Source organism: Sander vitreus, chromosome 1 (genome assembly GCF_031162955.1).
Source record: "Sander vitreus isolate 19-12246 chromosome 1, sanVit1, whole genome shotgun sequence".
Taxonomy (NCBI): domain Eukaryota; kingdom Metazoa; phylum Chordata; class Actinopteri; order Perciformes; family Percidae; genus Sander; species Sander vitreus.
The window spans coordinates 39,375,822-39,393,588 of NC_135855.1; the positions used below are offsets into that span (position 1 = coordinate 39,375,822).

Sequence of the window (17,767 nt, forward strand, 5' to 3'; positions counted from 1 at the left end):
AAACTCATTATGAAAATGTTTACTGAGAAGTGAGAAGTAGGCTCATTGTCTCATAGACTTCTATAGAAACAGACTTCTTTTTGGAGCCGGTGGAGTCGCCCCCTGCTGGAAGTTAGAGACAACGCAGCTTTAAGGAGCTTCAGCATCAGCTTCACCTTTCAGACTGCGAAGCTTTGTCTTTTTTTTTTTTTACAGTCTATAAAAGTATCCCATCTTTCTACAGTTATTTAAATTCTCCAAAATTAGACACAATCTGGCACCAGCATTACAAAGTAGTCTATGTCAGTGGAGACTTCCTCTACGTCCCTGAGGACGCTGCTACACAGACCTCCACAGCAGAGCTCAACTCTGTGTGTGAGGCTGGCGCTGCTGAGCCAGTAGTCTACTGTATATCCACAAAGTTCCACTCCCAGGCCGGATGTCTTTCACCTTCCTCTGGCTTTGTGTTGGCGTTCTAACCTCCGGCTGATTTGTGAGGACTATGGTTAACTGCTCCTCAGATCTCTGCAGGGTAAATCCAGACAGCTAGCTAGACTATCTGTCCAATCTGAGTTTTCTGTTGCACGACTAAAACTACTTTTGAACGTTCACGTTTCACCAAAACAAGTTCCTTCCTGAGGCTATTTAGCAGAGGCACCGTGGCTCCGTCTGGCACTTAGCACCGCCCAAGACGATTGTGATTGGTTTAAAGAAATGCCAATAAACCAGAGCACGTTTTTCTCCCATCCCACACGTTACGATTACTGCACACAAAACACATGTAGTTTATAAAATCTGATGTTTTATTCTAAAGTAAACTAGCCAACAATATAACGGACTACAAGTCCAGCTGAGATGATCAGACCATTAAACACACAACTGGTTGGATCCTTTACACTTTCTACAATGGGAGGAGAGTTCTGCATCGAGTACTTTTACTTTTAATACTTTAAGTTCATTTTCCTGACAATATTTACATACTTTAGTAAGTAGTAACATTTTCAATGCAGGACTTTTACTTGTAACAGAGTATTTGTACAGTGTGGTATTAGTATTTTTACAGAGGTAAAGGATCTGAATACTTCTTCCTGTACTGTAATTGCGATATGGCACACTGTCTGTTTGAATTCTGCTGCCTGCCGCACCACTAATACATGGTTATGCCATTAAACGTTTTTTTCTTTATTTTAACAACCAAGAACAATAAAAATGATTCAAATTGCTGCAGTATGTTTCTATTATCCAACACCTGCTTCTCTTGTGGACGGTCACGGGAAACTGTCCCAGCACGCAACATCTGCAACATGCACGCAGGCACGCAAGCACGCACACACTTATTAAGATATTAAAGTGTTCTCAGTTCTGCTGCTTTCAGTATTCTGCTATTATTCAGCAAATTGCTTGTTGTGTATAAAACAAATGAAAGTAAATCATTTCTAACATTCTTTTATTGAACAAATTGAACATTGAATTAAATATAAAAGGCAGCACTAAAAAAAAAAGAATGACGGTTACATTTTAAAGTGCAGTTTTCTGCTGATATTTTGTTTCAACTAACACAAAAAATCTCTTTCCACTGAATGTCTTTGTCAATATGTCGCAGCCTTTTTTTCTATTGCGCCAGTTGATATCGCGATGACGATAAAAAAAAAGATATATTGTGCAGCCCTTATTAGCACTAGAATATTGTCAAGCCGTTCTCACTCCCAACTTGTAAAATATGGACGCTTGGGCAGTGGCTCTCAGCGTCAGATACGACGCAAAAATCCCCCTTCAGTGTCTGTATGGAACGCACCGGGCAGAGCAGCAGCTCGACCACGGCGCTGTAAGATGACGTAGTGTTAAGAGAGACAACGGTAGCGAGTCGAATTAAAGATGGAAGGAAGTTAGTTGGGGGGGTGGATGGGTCAAATAACACAGGACCTTCACCCAGGAGACCGGGATTCATGTCCCGTGTGTCACTTTTTCTAACGCAACTGTCCTGTTCTTCTTTATCTAAACCAGGGATGCACCGAATCCAGGATTCGGCTTTGGATTCGGCCTAATATTGGGCTTTTTGACGGGGTTCGGTTTCTGCCCAACCTTAGAATTTTTTCCCACTGAACCGAACCCTACGCTTGTACTACGTGCGCTACGCTGGTCGACGTAATGACGCCGCCGTTGATTACGGGAAGGTGTTTACGTAGGTGGAGCTTCAATGCAGCAGGCTGAGAGGAAGTGGAAATGGAACTGGTGAGCAGAAAAAGTGTTGATTGGCAGTACTTTCAGTCAAAAGAAGGCCATTCAAGTCCAGCTACATGTTCAATCTGCAATGCTGATTAGTCTGGTGGTGGCGAGGACCCTAAACAATACACAACATCACCGCTGTTACAACATCTGGTATGAAACATCTGGAAGAATACGAGCTGAGCATGAAGGAATCTACAGACAGCAGCCAGAATGCAGCAACTTCAGGTACATTACATACATGAATGTGTTTACTGTGTTAATGGACTGAGGATGGGAGTAGGCTTCGGTATTCGGTTTCGGATTCGGCAGAATCTTAACCAGTGGATTCAGTATTCGGCCGAACCCCAAAAATCTGGATTTGGCGCATCCTTAACCTAAACCCAACTGTCACATTCTTCTTTGTCTAGACCCAACTGTCCCGTTCTTGTCCCGCGTGTCACAGAAACGTACCTTTTATAAGCCCACCCACCATCTTTTCCTAAACCAATAGTCCGGACCCAGCGCGTTTAGATAAAGCGCGTTTAGATCTGACGCTAAAGGAGACTTTTAGCGTCAATTACGCCAAAGGCACCTGACCAAGGGTCCGTGTTTTACGCGACGGGAGTGAGAATGTGTTGATATTGTGCATGTCAAGCTTGAACCAACTGAAAATGTAATTTGAGAAATGCAACTTTAAAAGCACAGTGTTCTGCAGTGTCACACACGTAACTACACGTATTGAAAAAGTGTGCATGCTGTTCGCCCTGGTAGTAACTGTGAATTACAGTCTTTAATATCGTCCATCAGTCTGAGCTGTGTTACTTAATGGCACACATACAATTACTTATTATATTTCTATTAATACCTTTCAATTTTATATTAAACTGTATTTAAAAAAGGCAGTTTGGCAATAACATTTTTAACAAGTTTTGAGCACCACAACACAAAACTAGTGCAGTCTTGTTTTTATCACCTTACAAATATTTCAAAAATACGATACATGTTAACTTTCAAAGACACAGAAACCATTTTTCATGCCTTCATCTCATCACGCCTGGATTATTGTAACAGCCTCGTTACTTGCTTCAACCAAACTTATCAGAACAACAATCCTACATTCCCAGCGGTGATGGACGAACAATATATTGATATATAAATAAAAGGTCGTGCAAACTATGTGAATTAGGAGAAGTTGAGAATGGATCCCATTTTCTTTTGTATTGTCCTTATTATTTTAGGTTAGTTTAGTTTATTTCGATCACACAGATACACATCACACACATAGCATAAATGGTAATAAAAAAACTTTGTTTTACATTTGTTCTAATCTTTATCTTTGTGAACATGCACATTCCTCTTTATAATTGCTCTCTCTAATCCGAAACAGTTTCTGGATACAGTCTGGAACCATCCTATTTTTGACCCTATACATTATTTGCATTGTTTTGGACTCCACCAAGATGAGTTAAGAACAACTATCTCACATGAAATGTCTGTTCAAATCCTGAAATGTTCTGGTGTACTGATGACGACCAAATGGAGTGGTCTTTAAAGGTGCTGTAGGTAGGATTATGAAGATCCAGGATTTACCAAAAAATGTCGACAACTTCTCAGTCCCTCCCCCCTTTCTGCTAAAGCCCAAAACGGTCTCCTAAGCCCATCCCCCCCACAAGGGAGAATGAATGTGTGTGCATGAGCAGTGATTGACACTGACACACCCTGGCCCTGATTGGTGCATCTGAACAGGGAGCCGTGGATTTTTGCAAATCACACTCCAGGCTGTAGGTGGAGCCAGAGGAGCTGGATTTATTTTTAATGACCAGCTTCATGTAGTTCTACTGGAACATAGGGTCAGTTTCAGCAGATATGACAGAAAGGTAGTTTTAGAAGTCTTACCTGCTGCACCTTTAAGATTTAATGTATAGAAGTTGGCAACTTGTCTCTAAAGCATGGCAAAAAAGACAAGAAGGTTTATTTATTTTATTTCATTTATGTTGCTATTCTGGTATCTGGTCCCTTGTTATAAATAATGGTATCTTGTAAGCCCGTTTTGGCTGGGCATACTTTTTGTGTGCATGACACAATAATAAAATGATTCATTCATATATTGGAAAGTGTACTGTATATGTGCAGTCAGTGTGAATATGTGACGATTAATTGGTGTTCTGGATTGCATCTGTAAGACTGCTAACATTCTGATGCTCATTATGTTGAGTACATACTGCAGTATTTGCATCATAAAAAGGGAGACTGTGCCTCTTGCCATTGCTGCATGTTATCAACAGACCCAAACGGAATCTGCGGATGTTTTTACAGTTTTTAATGAATATCTGCAGAATTTAGTGGACTGTAGCATTTATAGCCTATTATAAAATCATATTGGTTGTTCAACGTTTTAATGACATTCATATGAATTAGCAGACCCAAATGAATCTGGGGATATGTATATATATTTTTTTAAATCTTAAACTTTTTTTTTCTGCTCAGGGTGGAGATGTGTTAACATTCAGAGTTTTATTTAAAAAACTTTTTTTTTTAATCGGCAGAGAATTCTGTGTCTGCAGATTCCGTGTGGTCATGGTTATTAGGCTACATTACGTTTTTAGGCAGCGTTTTGAGCCAAGAGCGAACATTGGGGGGGTTGAGATGTTTTTATCTCCAGTAGAAGAACTAATCTCCGTTTAAGCTAACACGCCCAAACTGCATCTCTCATCAACATTCTCGTATACTGGGAATACGCGTGCCGGGGTAAACAGGAGGCAGCATGTTTACTTCACCTGTTGCTTGTAGTTGCTATGGTAACTTTAGTAGCTTAGTCAAAAGAGAACGAGACGTCATGACCCAATCAGGCGGCGAAACATCAGCGTCAGTGTCGGCGTTGCCAAAGGTCTCCGTTTGCGTCCGTTGAGACTGCAACACAACCCCGCAGATTCCAAACCAAAACGGGTCAGAAGTGTTTCCCAATGTCTCCGGTTTAGGGGCTCAGAAACACCAGAGCAGGGGGAATGAGAGGGGGAAACGCCAGAGCAGGGGGAATGAGAGGGGGAGACACCAGAGCAGGGGGAATGAGAGGGGGAGACACCAGAGCAGGGGGAATGAGAGGGGGAAACACCAGAGCAGGGGGAATGAGAGGGGGAAACACCAGAGCAGGGGGAATGAGAGGGGGAAACGCCAGAGCAGGTGGAATGAGAGGGGGAAATGCCAGAGCAAGGGGGAATGAGAGGGGGAGACACCAGAGCAGGGGGAATGAGAGGGGGAGACACCAGAGCAGGGGGAATGAGAGGGGGAAACACCAGAGCATGTGGAATGAGAGGGGGAAACGCCAGAGCAGGTGGAATGAGAGGGGGAAATGCCAGAGCAGGAGGAATGAGAGGGGGAAACACCAGAGCAGGGGGAATGAGAGGGGGAAATGCCAGAGCAGGGGGATTGAGAGGTGTGAACGTAGCAAAAGATATTTGTTTTTTAAACCAAAACGTAGCAATGCAAATGTAGCCTTAGCTACAGTTAATTAAGTAACATGTATTGACCCCACTGAAGCCCCTGCCATGGGAACAGATCTGCACGGTCCTTCACAGTGAATGAAAGAGAGAAAAAACTACCATTGCATGACAGTTGTCTCCTACTGAATCATGAGAAAAGTTACCTGTATGTAACTCCAGTTCTATAAGTGCGTAGCCCAACGTATGTAAAGACATTTACTGTGGGAAATATAATTACAGCCGGCACGGCCTCATTGTATACTATCATGCATCCGTTAAATCCAACACTAAACTTTGTCCGAACGCCCTGCAGCTGGCGTGAAAATAGACCTGGCGGGCAATTTTATCGGAGCAGGGAGCCACTTCACTTCCAGTGGATTATCCAGCATTGACTTGAATGGCCTTGATTGCTCGCACGGGCTGCAACACGTTCAGAGCGCAGATGCGCCCGGTGGAAAATAGGGGCTATACTTTATACTCTTACTAACGGCTTTGCTTCTGTAATAACTAATACGGCCACTAGAGGGCGCCACCACTGTGAACGTAAAGCTCGATGGTGTTTTAAGCACCCAACGTCGACTTCAAGGCAGCGCTGCGACCGCCAACTTCAAGGCACCTAACCCTAACCTTAACCCTAACCATTGCCTAATCCTAGTGCCTTCCAAGAAGCGCTGCCTGGAAGACGACGTTGGGGGCTTAAAACACCAAACACAAAATGTAAATATGAGTCGTAATTTCTACTTGTGGGGGCTTAGGAGAACAGTCCTCCTAAGATGGGACAGCAGTTAAGCCTTTGGGTCAAGTATAAACCCAGCTGAATAAATCACTGAGCTGTGTCGGAAACAAAGTGCATGTCAGCATTTGTATACCGCAGGGACGGAGATGGAGAGGACATATAAATAGCTTGCCTTCTAGTTCTGATGTGCTATTTTTTGTCTCAGTAACGCCAGACCTGCTAGGAGACTTAGTTTGCACTGATGCACATCTATCTGTTTATTGACTGTTATTGTGCCTCTTCTGGCGTTATTGTACATGTTCTTTATCAGTCCATCCAAATCTAATCCCTTTCTCTCACCAGACAGCTCAAACCAATACAGTGTATAATTGCATCTCCCATTAGGTGTGTAACAATACGGTGTTTGGTGTTTTAAGAACCCAACCTCAACAAGGATTAGGCAATGTGGCAAATATTTTCATACATTTCTTACCCCACCTTTATCCCCAAATAAGGGATATTATCCATGTGCCGTGATAAATAAAAAGTAGGTTAACACTGATCGAGTATTCTTGTGTTTATTGTTGTATGTGTATCGTTAGTCCTTTGTAGAACCAAGCCTATGGAGGGTTGGTGGTATGTACAGTTACACTTGTGCTTAATATAAATTATTTTGGTACCCCTATAATCGCATGTGGCCCCAGCCTGGCCCCTCTAAATGAAATGGTTTAGAACCGCCACTGCACATCCCACATTCAAATAACAAAATAAACAGAAAAAAATCTCTTCAAATAAATAAACAGAGAAGACGTAGTGACATCATAAGAAGAACACGCCCTAGGACATTCAAAAATTGCATCACAATTCTTTTTTCATCTCAACCGGCTGTAATCTTAACCCATTCACGATGCATCCTTACATCCAGTGGTGGAATGTAGCTAAGTACATTTACTCAAGTACTGTTAAGTACAGGTACTTGTACTTCACTTGAGTCTTTTCTTTTCATGCCACTTTCTACTTCTACGCCGCTACATTTCAGAGAGAAATATTGTACTTTTTACTCCACTACATTAATCTGTTAATTCTAAAGTAAACTAGCCAACAATATAACGGACTACAAGTCCAGCTGAGATGATTAGACCATTAAACACACAACTGGTTGGATCCTTTACACTTTCTACAATGGGAGGATTCTTCTGCATCGAGTACTTTTACTTTTAATACTTTAAGTACATTTTCCTGAGGATACTTACAGACTTTTACTTAAGTAACATTTTCAATACAGGACTTTTACTTGTGGTATTAGTACTTTTACTTAAATAAAGGCTCTGCATACTTCTTCCACCACTGGTTACATCCCTATCTCCCATACACACACACACTGAGCTATTGAACTTAGATATTGGTGATTGGCCACGGCTCCGCGCTCTGCACCACTTACCCTGACCGTCATTAGCATGATTATCAGGAATCAGAGCCCAGTTCCTCTGGCCCCCGCTGCCTGCTCTGCTCTATGCTGTCGGACTGAACCAGTAATGGAGGTTGGCCTTGATTTCCCCGTGGACATCTTCCTCTATTACACTGTGAGATGACGAGCCTGTAACTGCCATCACCAGCTCTCCTCGCAATACAACCAACCGTGCGGGGGGAGGAGAGCAGAACAGGGCCTGCAGCCATTCCAACAAGCAGCGCCTGATTATTGAGTTGATTAACACAGTCGTACCAAGGCTACTGTAGCTATGTCGCTGGAAGAAGTATTCAGATCCTTCACTTCAGTAAAAGTACTAATACCACACCATAAAAATACTCCGTTACAAGTAAAAGTCCTGCATTGAAAATGTTACTTAAGTGAAAGTATGTAAGTATCGTCAGGAAAATGTAGTTAAAGTATTAAAAATACTTGATGCAGAAAAATCCTCCCATTGTAGAAAGTGTAAAGGATCCAACCAGTTGTGTGTTTAATGGTCTGATCATCTCAGCTGGACTTGTAGTCCGTTATATTGTTGGCTAGTTTACTTTAGAATAAAACATCAGATTTTATAAACTACATGTGTTTTGTGTGCAGGAATCTTAACGTGTGTAAAGTAACTAAAGCTGTAACAGATTAATGTAGTGGAGTAAAAAGTACAATATTTCTCTCTGAAATGTAGCGGAGTAGAAGTAGAAAGTGGCATGAAAAGAAAAGACTGAAGTAAAGTACAAGTACCTCAACATTTGTACTTAAGTACAGTACTGGAGTAAATGTACTTAGTTACATTCCACCACTGGATGCAGTTTCCTTCTGGTCGCTTCCTGGCAGCCTGTACATCTGAAACGGGGGATTCGCTGAGTCATTATCACGCTCCCAGACTAATATCTCCGAGCTTTCTCTCTCTGTGTGTCTGCAGCAGACGCGTTGATGAAAAGAAGAGGTGCTAATGTTTAATGAGCTTGCACATTTAGGAGCTATCAATCTATCTATGTGCGTCCCTGATCTGGTGATCTACAACTACCAACTACAGAGTCTTAACTAAAACAAGGAAATGGATCACACCACCCCACTGCTTAAAGGGTTATTTCCAAGTTGGACCTTATTTCCCCATGCTGTCTAAGGCTACATTTACATTGCTAGGTTTTGAGTTTTGAGCCAAACGTTATCTCTGTGCACACAAATGTTTTTATCTCCAGTAGAAGACCTAATCTCCGTTTAAGCTAACACGCCCAAACTGCATATCTCATCAACATTCTCGTATACACGTGCCGGGGTAAACAGGAGTATACTCCGCCCGTTGCTGGTAGTGGCCATGGTAACGTTAGTAGCTTAGTCTCAGAGAACAAGACGTCATGACCCAATCAGGCGGAGAAACGTCGGCGTCAGTGGTGCCAAAGGTCTCCGTTTGCGTCCGTTGAGACTGCAACACAACCCTGCAGATTCCAAACCAAAACGGGTCAGAAGTGTTTCCAAATGTCTCCGGTTTAGGGGCTCGGAAACACCAGCGCAGGGGGAATGAGAGGGGGAAACGCCAGAGCAAGGGGAATGAGAGGGGGAAACACCAGAGCAGGGGGAATGAGAGGGGGAAACGCCAGAGCAGGGGGAATGAGAGGGGGAAACACCAGAGCAGGGGGAATGAGAGGGGGAAACACCAGAGCAGGGGGAATGAGAGGGGGGAACACCAGAGCAGGGGGAATGAGAGGGGGAAACACCAGAGCAGGGGGAATGAGAGGGGGAAACACCAGAGCAGGGGGAATGAGAGGGGGAAACACCAGAGCAGGGGGAATGAGAGGGGGAAACACCAGAGCAGGGGGAATGAGAGGGGGAAACACCAGAGCAGGGGGAATGAGAGGGGGAAACACCAGAGCAGGAGGAATGAGAGGGAGAAACGCCAGAGCAGGGGGAATGAGAGGGGGAAACGCCAGAGCAGGGGGAATGAGAGGGGGAAACACCAGAGCAGGAGGAATGAGAGGGAGAAACACCAGAGCAGGGGGAATGAGAGGGAGAAACACCAGAGCAGTCCACTAAAGACCAAGATTGATTCCCTAAATGGTGTAATTCACTGCCTCAGGATATCAGAAAGCGCTCTCTGTATTTTTGTAATAATAATAATATTTTTTTTATTTGGGACACTTTACATTATTACAGTGGCTATACTAAGGGAGGTTGTAGGCTGTGGTAAACAGGTGGTGTTTCAGGAGTTTCTTTTTAAACGTCCAGGGATGTAGCATTTTGGATATCTGCAGGGAGGGTGTTCCAGCTGCAACACTAAAGGCTCTGTCTCCAAAGGTACAGAGTCTGGTGTGGGGAACGGAGAGCAGGCCAGCGTCTGAGGACCGCAGGTTTCGGTGTGAGGCGGATGAGGGTTGGGGTGATGTGCTGCCAGGTCTTGGTGTGGGTGAGGACCCTGGTGGCAGAGTTTTGGACATACTCGAGCCTGTCTAAGGTTTTGCTGGGGACCATGTATGTATGGGTGTAGGTACGACTCCTTCCAATAAGGAGTTGGTGGGGCGGGTGGGGTGGGCGAGGCGGGATGAGGGAGCGCTTTAGCGAGTGTGAATGTACATGTGCTGTATTGTCTTTGTCTTATGTCTTATGTACTCCAGGACTCCATCGCTGTAGTCCAAACTGCCACAGAGTCAGAGAGTGATGGCCGCAGTCTGGAGATGTTTTTTAAGATGAAAAAAGGCGGATTAGGTGATGGATTTGATGTGAGTCTGGAAAGAGAGGGTGGAGTCCAGGATTATACCAAGGTTGCGGACCTCAGAGGATGGTGCAGATGGCGCACCCGTCAACATCCAGGATCAGATCTCCAACCTTCTGGAGCAGCACCTTGGGGGCCACAACCAAGATCATTAATCATTGATTTTTATATCATTTTTAAACCCTGGTTTTTATTTTATTCTGTTGGTTGTATTTGTTTGTTCATTTTTAACATTTTATTGTCTTTATGTTGTCATTTTTAGTCTTGCTTAATGTTTTTTTTTCATCTGCGTTTTCATTTTGTTCTGTGAAGCATTTTGGGCTGCATGCTTGCATTAAAGGTGCTATATACTATAAATAAAGTGGTGCGGCAGGTTTGAACTTCAACGGAACACGCATTCACACGAATGAATTACTGAAATTGTTGGGTCTTTGTTAATTATAGAGTGTGGTCTAGACCTACTCTATCTGTAAAGTGTCCTGAGATAACTCTTGTTATGATTTGATACTATAAATAAAACTGAATTGAACTGAATACTCTCTCTTTCTCTGAATCTCTTGCACACAATCGCTCACACAAATTAATTATCACGCAAACTGGGTGAGAGTGGGGAGTCAAAACAACCCGAACATATGAACTTATGTAACAGTTGGAAAAGCAATCAGTGGGATCTATATAATTAAATGCTCTGGATACACAGAATGCGTGTCAGAGGTCAGCAAGACTGGAAGCACTCAGCCGAGCTAAACTGTTGACATTGCTGTTGACATTATGCTTAATACACTGAGCTGTTACAGGAAGACAGTTCAGAAGCAGTTTGTCTTACTAAAAGGACAGTTTGTGCCAATGATGTGTGCTGATTATAAAGTCAAATTAAGGATAAAATGTACATTTATAAGTAAGATTTCCATTTTTAGAACACTCCTCGCAGAGTTTCAGTTGACCCCCACTCTGCAGATTTAAAATCTCTAAATATAAACCCAAACTATTCTGGCTGAGAACTGACGGTCACCTTCCAGACAGCCGTGCAGACAGTGTAACAGCCAATAACGAAGAGTTATGGACATGTGTGTCCACAGATTGTTGATGTAAAAGTCAATGTAAGTGGACTGTATTTATATATGACTACTTAAAGTGCTTTTTCCTAGCACATGAAGCAATTACCACTCACACACTGTGGCCGAGGCTGACGTGCAAGGTGCCACGTGCTCATTACATAAACATTTACACTATTACACACACCGATGGCGCAGCATCAGGAGCAATTTGGGGTTCAGTGTCTTGCCCATGTACGTCTTGACATGGGACAGCAGGACCAGGGATTGAACCACCGACCTTCCGATTGGTAAGTGACCACGCTACCACCTTAATCCACCACCATCCTTCTACCAAGAAGAGAAACCTCACACACAACGCTGATTTGTTTCAGTCCTGGCAGCCAGAAAGAAAGAGCACATACTGAAGGACAGAGACAACACACACACACACACACACACACACACACACACACACACACACACACACACACACACACACACACACACACACACACACACACACACACACACACACAACGTCCTGCATGCTTCTGCACCAAAAGACAAAAGGATAGTGATCAAAATGAGTTTGCCATTTTATCATCGCAACCCTTTATTAGATAGTGACAGTAGAGAGATGACAGGAATGGAGAGGAACATACAGGACCAAGTTCTCCTGCCGGACACCAACTGGGGATTGCAAATTCTGCACTCAACCCATTCAGCCTCTTTTTTTCTTATGCAACAGTTATTTTGTATGTATATGTTTGTTTTTCTGTATTTATTGTTTATTTTATATAGGTTTAATATGTTTGTTTGATCTCTAGGGAAGTGATCCAGGCTCGTCCAGCTGGGAGGAGGCCCCGGGGAAGACCCAGGACTAGGTGGAGGGACTATATCTCCACCCTGGCCTGGGAACGCTTCGGGGTCCCCCAGTCGGAGCTGGTTTATGTGGCTCGGGAAAAGGGAAGTATGGGGTCCCCCGCGACCCGACGAAGACGGATGGACATTTGTTTGTTTGTTTGTTTGTGTATGTATGCACCTTTCACCAAGGCAAATTCCACACAAGTGTACTTATTGTAGCAATAAAACCTTTTCTGATTCTAATGTTGCGGTTCATGGTCGGAACCTGAACCTCAGGGCCACCGAGGCGCCCCCGCTTTCTTAATGTATGCTGCAATTTGCACAGAAAAAGGAAAGAAATGGAGCAAAAAAGCACTAAATTTGGATGAGATGTTGAATGGAGGTCAAACTCTGCAGGGAGAGAACTTCATCAGGGTCAGGTTAACTTCCTGCAGCTCTGAACTGAAACTGAAAAAGTGTGAAGTGATAGCTACTCGCATCACATCGCAGTCTGCCTGCCGTTTTCAGACAAATAAAATGATTTCTCCCACTGACATGTGATCTCAGCCATCCTGATTCCAGTTGTTTATAACAAAGATTCTCAGCAGCTAAAGACACACTACGCCGAAGGTATGAAACGCTACACGCTTCCTGTCTGCTAAAGGGGCGTGGCCTCGTTTGAAAGGGTAATAAACATCGTGTGGATAGACATTTATATTTGCATAATTTATTATTATTTTCTTTTGCTAACATTAGATATTTACACAGCTAAAAGCCAGATTTAGCATGACGGAAATTAGTTTTCTTACAGCGTTCGCAAACATTAGCTGACATTGTCACTCACCCTCTTCTCTCCACATTACTTATCATTCCAATATGCATCTTGCACACTACTTTGCACTATTACTTTTTGCACCTTACATCCATGATAATATGTCCCCCTTAATATTAAGCCTGGACCCCCCTCTGGCCCACCTAACTTTGGCAAATATTTTCATACATGTCTTACCCCACCTTTATCCCCAAATAAGGGATATAAACTTTGTGCCGTGATAAATAAAAAGTAGGCTAACACTGATTGAGTATTCTTGTGTTTTTTGTTGTATGTGTATCGTTAGTCCTTTGTAGAACCAAGCCCATGGAGGGTTGGTGGTATGTACAGTTACACTTGTCCTTGATATATTTGGTACCCTTACAATCACATGTGGCCCCAGGCTGGCCCCTCCATTAGAGCTGAAGATCTTTGCCTTGTCTTAATTTCTATCATTTTACACGGGCTCGGGCTTGCGCTCCGGGTTGCACGGTAAATGAGCGGTCAGGTGATGCGTTTCGATTAGCGCGTAAATGGATGCTGAGGAGGTGAAACGGAGGCTGGCCTCTGGAGGACTTATTTTATTTCTTTGTTCCAACTTCCAAGTGGCCTATAGCCTACGTTAGTCATGAATAAATGATGTTAGAAAATGTATAAATGACTCATTCTTGATGAAAGACAAAAGAGCTGTGTGCATGCGGCGCAGTCTCTTTTTTCTTTCTCTCCCTTTTCCGCCGAGTGGTGCGCGTGTCCGGGCTATTCTCTGACGTGCACTCTAACAATCACTGCTGATAGACGGCCTTTAGTACAATCGGGCTGTAAACGGGTTCGGGCTTTTAAAAAGCTGTCGATGTACTTGTCGGGCCCGATTACAGCTCTACCCCCCATTTGGAACGGCCTAGAACAGCTGTAGTGGCAACTTTTTAAAAACCTTCCTCGCCATCTACAGTGCTGGAATATCCAAAAACTTGTGCTGAAATTGACTTTCCTATAAGCAAAAATACAGTCTACAATCAGTGGTCAGAAAACTTGTTTGCTCCACATCCTGCTCTGGAGTTTTGATAGGAAAAAACACACATCAAAGCACATTCTACAACATTACCTGAATTCTAACGTATATTGTATGAAGGTACAGTAAGTGTGGTGCAAAATGTGAGAGCTTGTAGACTACGATGTGAGAACTTGCACACAAAAAACTAATTGCACTTGTAGAAAATGTGCACACACCTGTATTCTGAATTTGAAGTCACATTCAGAATACAGGTGTGTGAACATATTTTAAATGTCACAAAACGATTTACTTTTGAATGAAAATAAAATACCAACCAACTTTAAACAGTACAACATGGTTCTTCCAACACTGCAACAAAGGCTGCAGTGTAGCTGTAACTGTGAGGATCGTAGTGCTGACAGTCAGTGTTTGGCCGTGCTCAGCTGTCGTATGGCTCTGGGTTAGAAGCTGTTTTGGAGTGTGTTTGTCCGTGATTTGATGGACCTGAAGTCACTTCCGCAGGGCAGCGGGTCAGACAGATGGTGTCCAGGGTGGACGGGTCTGTCAGCGAGTCGGCTGCTCTGCTGAGGCAGCGAACAACACCACAGTGTGAAGGATTAAATCTCCTTTAGTCCCACAGCCCTATGTTCCCACATTTCTAGGACATTTTCAAAATTAGGTCTTGTGTTCCTACATTTCCCTTCAATTTAAGCCCTATCCTCCCACAACATTTTTCTGGGGTTAGCGTTAGGCCGGCCACACACTGCCTGCGTGTCGTGAGCGTGTCAGCTGCGTGGCGTGTCCGTTTATATTTCGGCTCCCATGGTAACAGGTTACAGCTTGCACACTGCCTGCGTGACACGTGCGTCTCAGGCGCGGCTCTCTCACGCCGAAAACGCGTGCCTGCTAGAAATAGGACAGACGCCTATTTTTCACGCCACACGCAAGCGCGTTGGAAGCGTTTCCAGACAAAATAGAATAGGAAAAGATGTTTAGATGTCATTTTGACACAAATACATATTAATAAATTAAATGAAATAATTATTGATTTTCAAATATTGCACCTGTCAATAATGAACGAAATATTGCGTAGCCTATTTTGCCGTCAGTACTGCCGACGTTGTCTTTACTGTAATCAGATCAGTATATGTTTATGTTTATGTTTATGGGAAACATACATGTGTACAGACGAGGCTAGCAGCAGCAGCAGCGCCGCGTCAGACACCTTTCTGGTGTGTAAAGACACAGAAAACGGAAACGCAGCTGACACGCAACAGACACGCAACAGACACGCAACAGACACGCAACAGTCAATGTGGCCGGCCTTAGGGGGGTAAAATCTGATACAAATTTATGAAAAAGGAAATGTGGGAACATATGGTCTAATTTTTGAAAGAAATCTTAGAAATGTGGGAACATAGGCACGCTCCCATAAAATCAATTCACGTATGTACCCGTGATTGTTTTTGCGACGATTTTAAAAATCAATTCTTTTCCCTAGAATCGATATTTTGTATTTATTCATTTTTAACCAATGATTCACCTAAATATTTAGCTGCGTTTCTTCTGGACATTTTAATATGAAACACATGAGTTCATCAGTTATATGCAAATACCCAAAAAAGGTCAATTCAAGAAGCCCCTCAGACTTCAGAGGGTTAGACGGTACCGACGGCGTCTACATCATCTCAGTTTCCAGCAAAACAGAGCGAAATCCGAAAAAGCAGAAGATCAACGTTATGTTCTTCTTTACAAATGGAATAAATGTCAGACTGACTGACTGACGTGTGATGTTCATTCTTCTTAGAAAACAATCAGTTTTTCAGTATCGGCGGCCATGTATCGTGAGAGAATCAAACTGAGACAAAAGCATATCGTCCCAGCCCGACTAGTTACAGTTAACCCTCTGAGGTCGAAGGGCATTTTCGCACATCTTCTTAATTTTACCTGATCCCCGTGTGTTCCATATCAAAATGTCCAGAACAAACTCAGCTCTCCGTGTAGTGACGCCCACATGTTTTCTAGAGCGACGTGTGAAGAGATAATTTGACGCTAAAGCTGAAACGTTGATGTTCGCTTTATGAAAATGCTTCAAATCTCTTTCTCTTTTTCTTCAAACCTTAACTTATGATGTGTTGTATGAATTGTTCTGGTGCTTGAAATGAGTTTACAAGGTTTAGGTTATATATGATTACAATTGTAAATGTGTAAAATGAAATTTTGTAATATGGTTTTTTGAGTAGAAGTTTTTGTCAATCGTCTTTTGGACGCGCCGGTGCGTCTTCCGTCCTCAGAGGGTTAAACTACATAAAATAAGCCAAACTACACGAATGGCGTTTTTCTACTACATGGTACCTGCTCGACTCGCCTCGACTCCACTCGCCTTTTTTGGTTTTTCATTACGAAAAAAAGTCCCTGGCTAACAGGTACTGTTGTTAAAAACGCCATAAGTGGACTGTTTCATCTTGATGGCCACTTCATTATAAGGTAAAGGTACTTTATTGTCACATAGCAAAATTCATTCTCTGCATTTAACCCTTCCTCAAGGGAGCAGTGGGCAGCCATTTACAGGACCAACTCCAGATCTGAGCCAGTGTCTTGATCAAGGGCACTGACTGGAGAACCCAGTACATGTTTTTTGATGGTGGGAGAAACCGGAGCACCCGGAAACATGGGGAGAACATTTAAACTCCACACAGAAAGGCCTGGAGCGACCTGGATTCGAACCCAGAACCTTCTTGCTGTGAGGCCACAGTGCTAACCATTGGGCCACCATGCTGTCACCCTTTGTAACCAATTCCACTCACTTAAACTGAACAGCTCTGATAGAGAAATGTACAGGTATATCCTCTATGAAGTCCACACTAAAGTGGAAAACAATGGACTGGAACGACAAGCGTCTTACGAGATAACAGATGGGTAAATTACAGTCATGTGAAACTACTCTGTCAGTGGTGACGCAAAACGCTGATGATTCATTCATAAGTTCCCGGAAACCTCAATTTACTGCTCGGTACAGAGTATTTATAGTATTTATAGTGTTGTTCACGCAAGCAAATTCTAAGTGAGGGAAGGATTTACATTTTTATTGTTACACTGTCACGGATCTTTTGGGGGGGGTTCTCTTCAGTAAGCATTACCAATTGTCGTTCTTATAGAACACAGACATTACAGTACGCACAGTTTGTGTCACCTTCAGATTTTGGGATCTTTTCACTGTCAAAAGCTGCAAGAAAAGCCAGCATGCAGAGCTGAAGAGATCAGATCTGACAAAGGATTGCTTGGAAAACCTAAGAGCACAAGTTCTGCAACACTTTAAATACCACAGGTAGCCTGATAATCTGCCACTACACACATTTAAACAAGTTTACATTTTAAAAATGCTTGCAGAGCCTCACATACCAGTGGGTATTGTTTTCTTCCAAGAACAGAATAGAACACTCAAAAAGAAAATAACCCTTGTACTAATACAATTGTCACTATCTAAATGTGTTTGATGCCAGTGAAGCCTCCAGTGGCAGGGTGTGCA

General features: G+C 43.1%; 1 protein-coding gene across 1 annotated transcript in view; it reads right to left on the minus strand.

Moving 5' to 3' along the window:
- The window catches only part of shank2a (SH3 and multiple ankyrin repeat domains 2a), a 295,254-nt gene that overhangs the window by 113,571 nt on the left and 163,916 nt on the right, over window positions 1-17,767 (minus strand). The gene's annotated exons all lie outside the window — the stretch shown is intronic.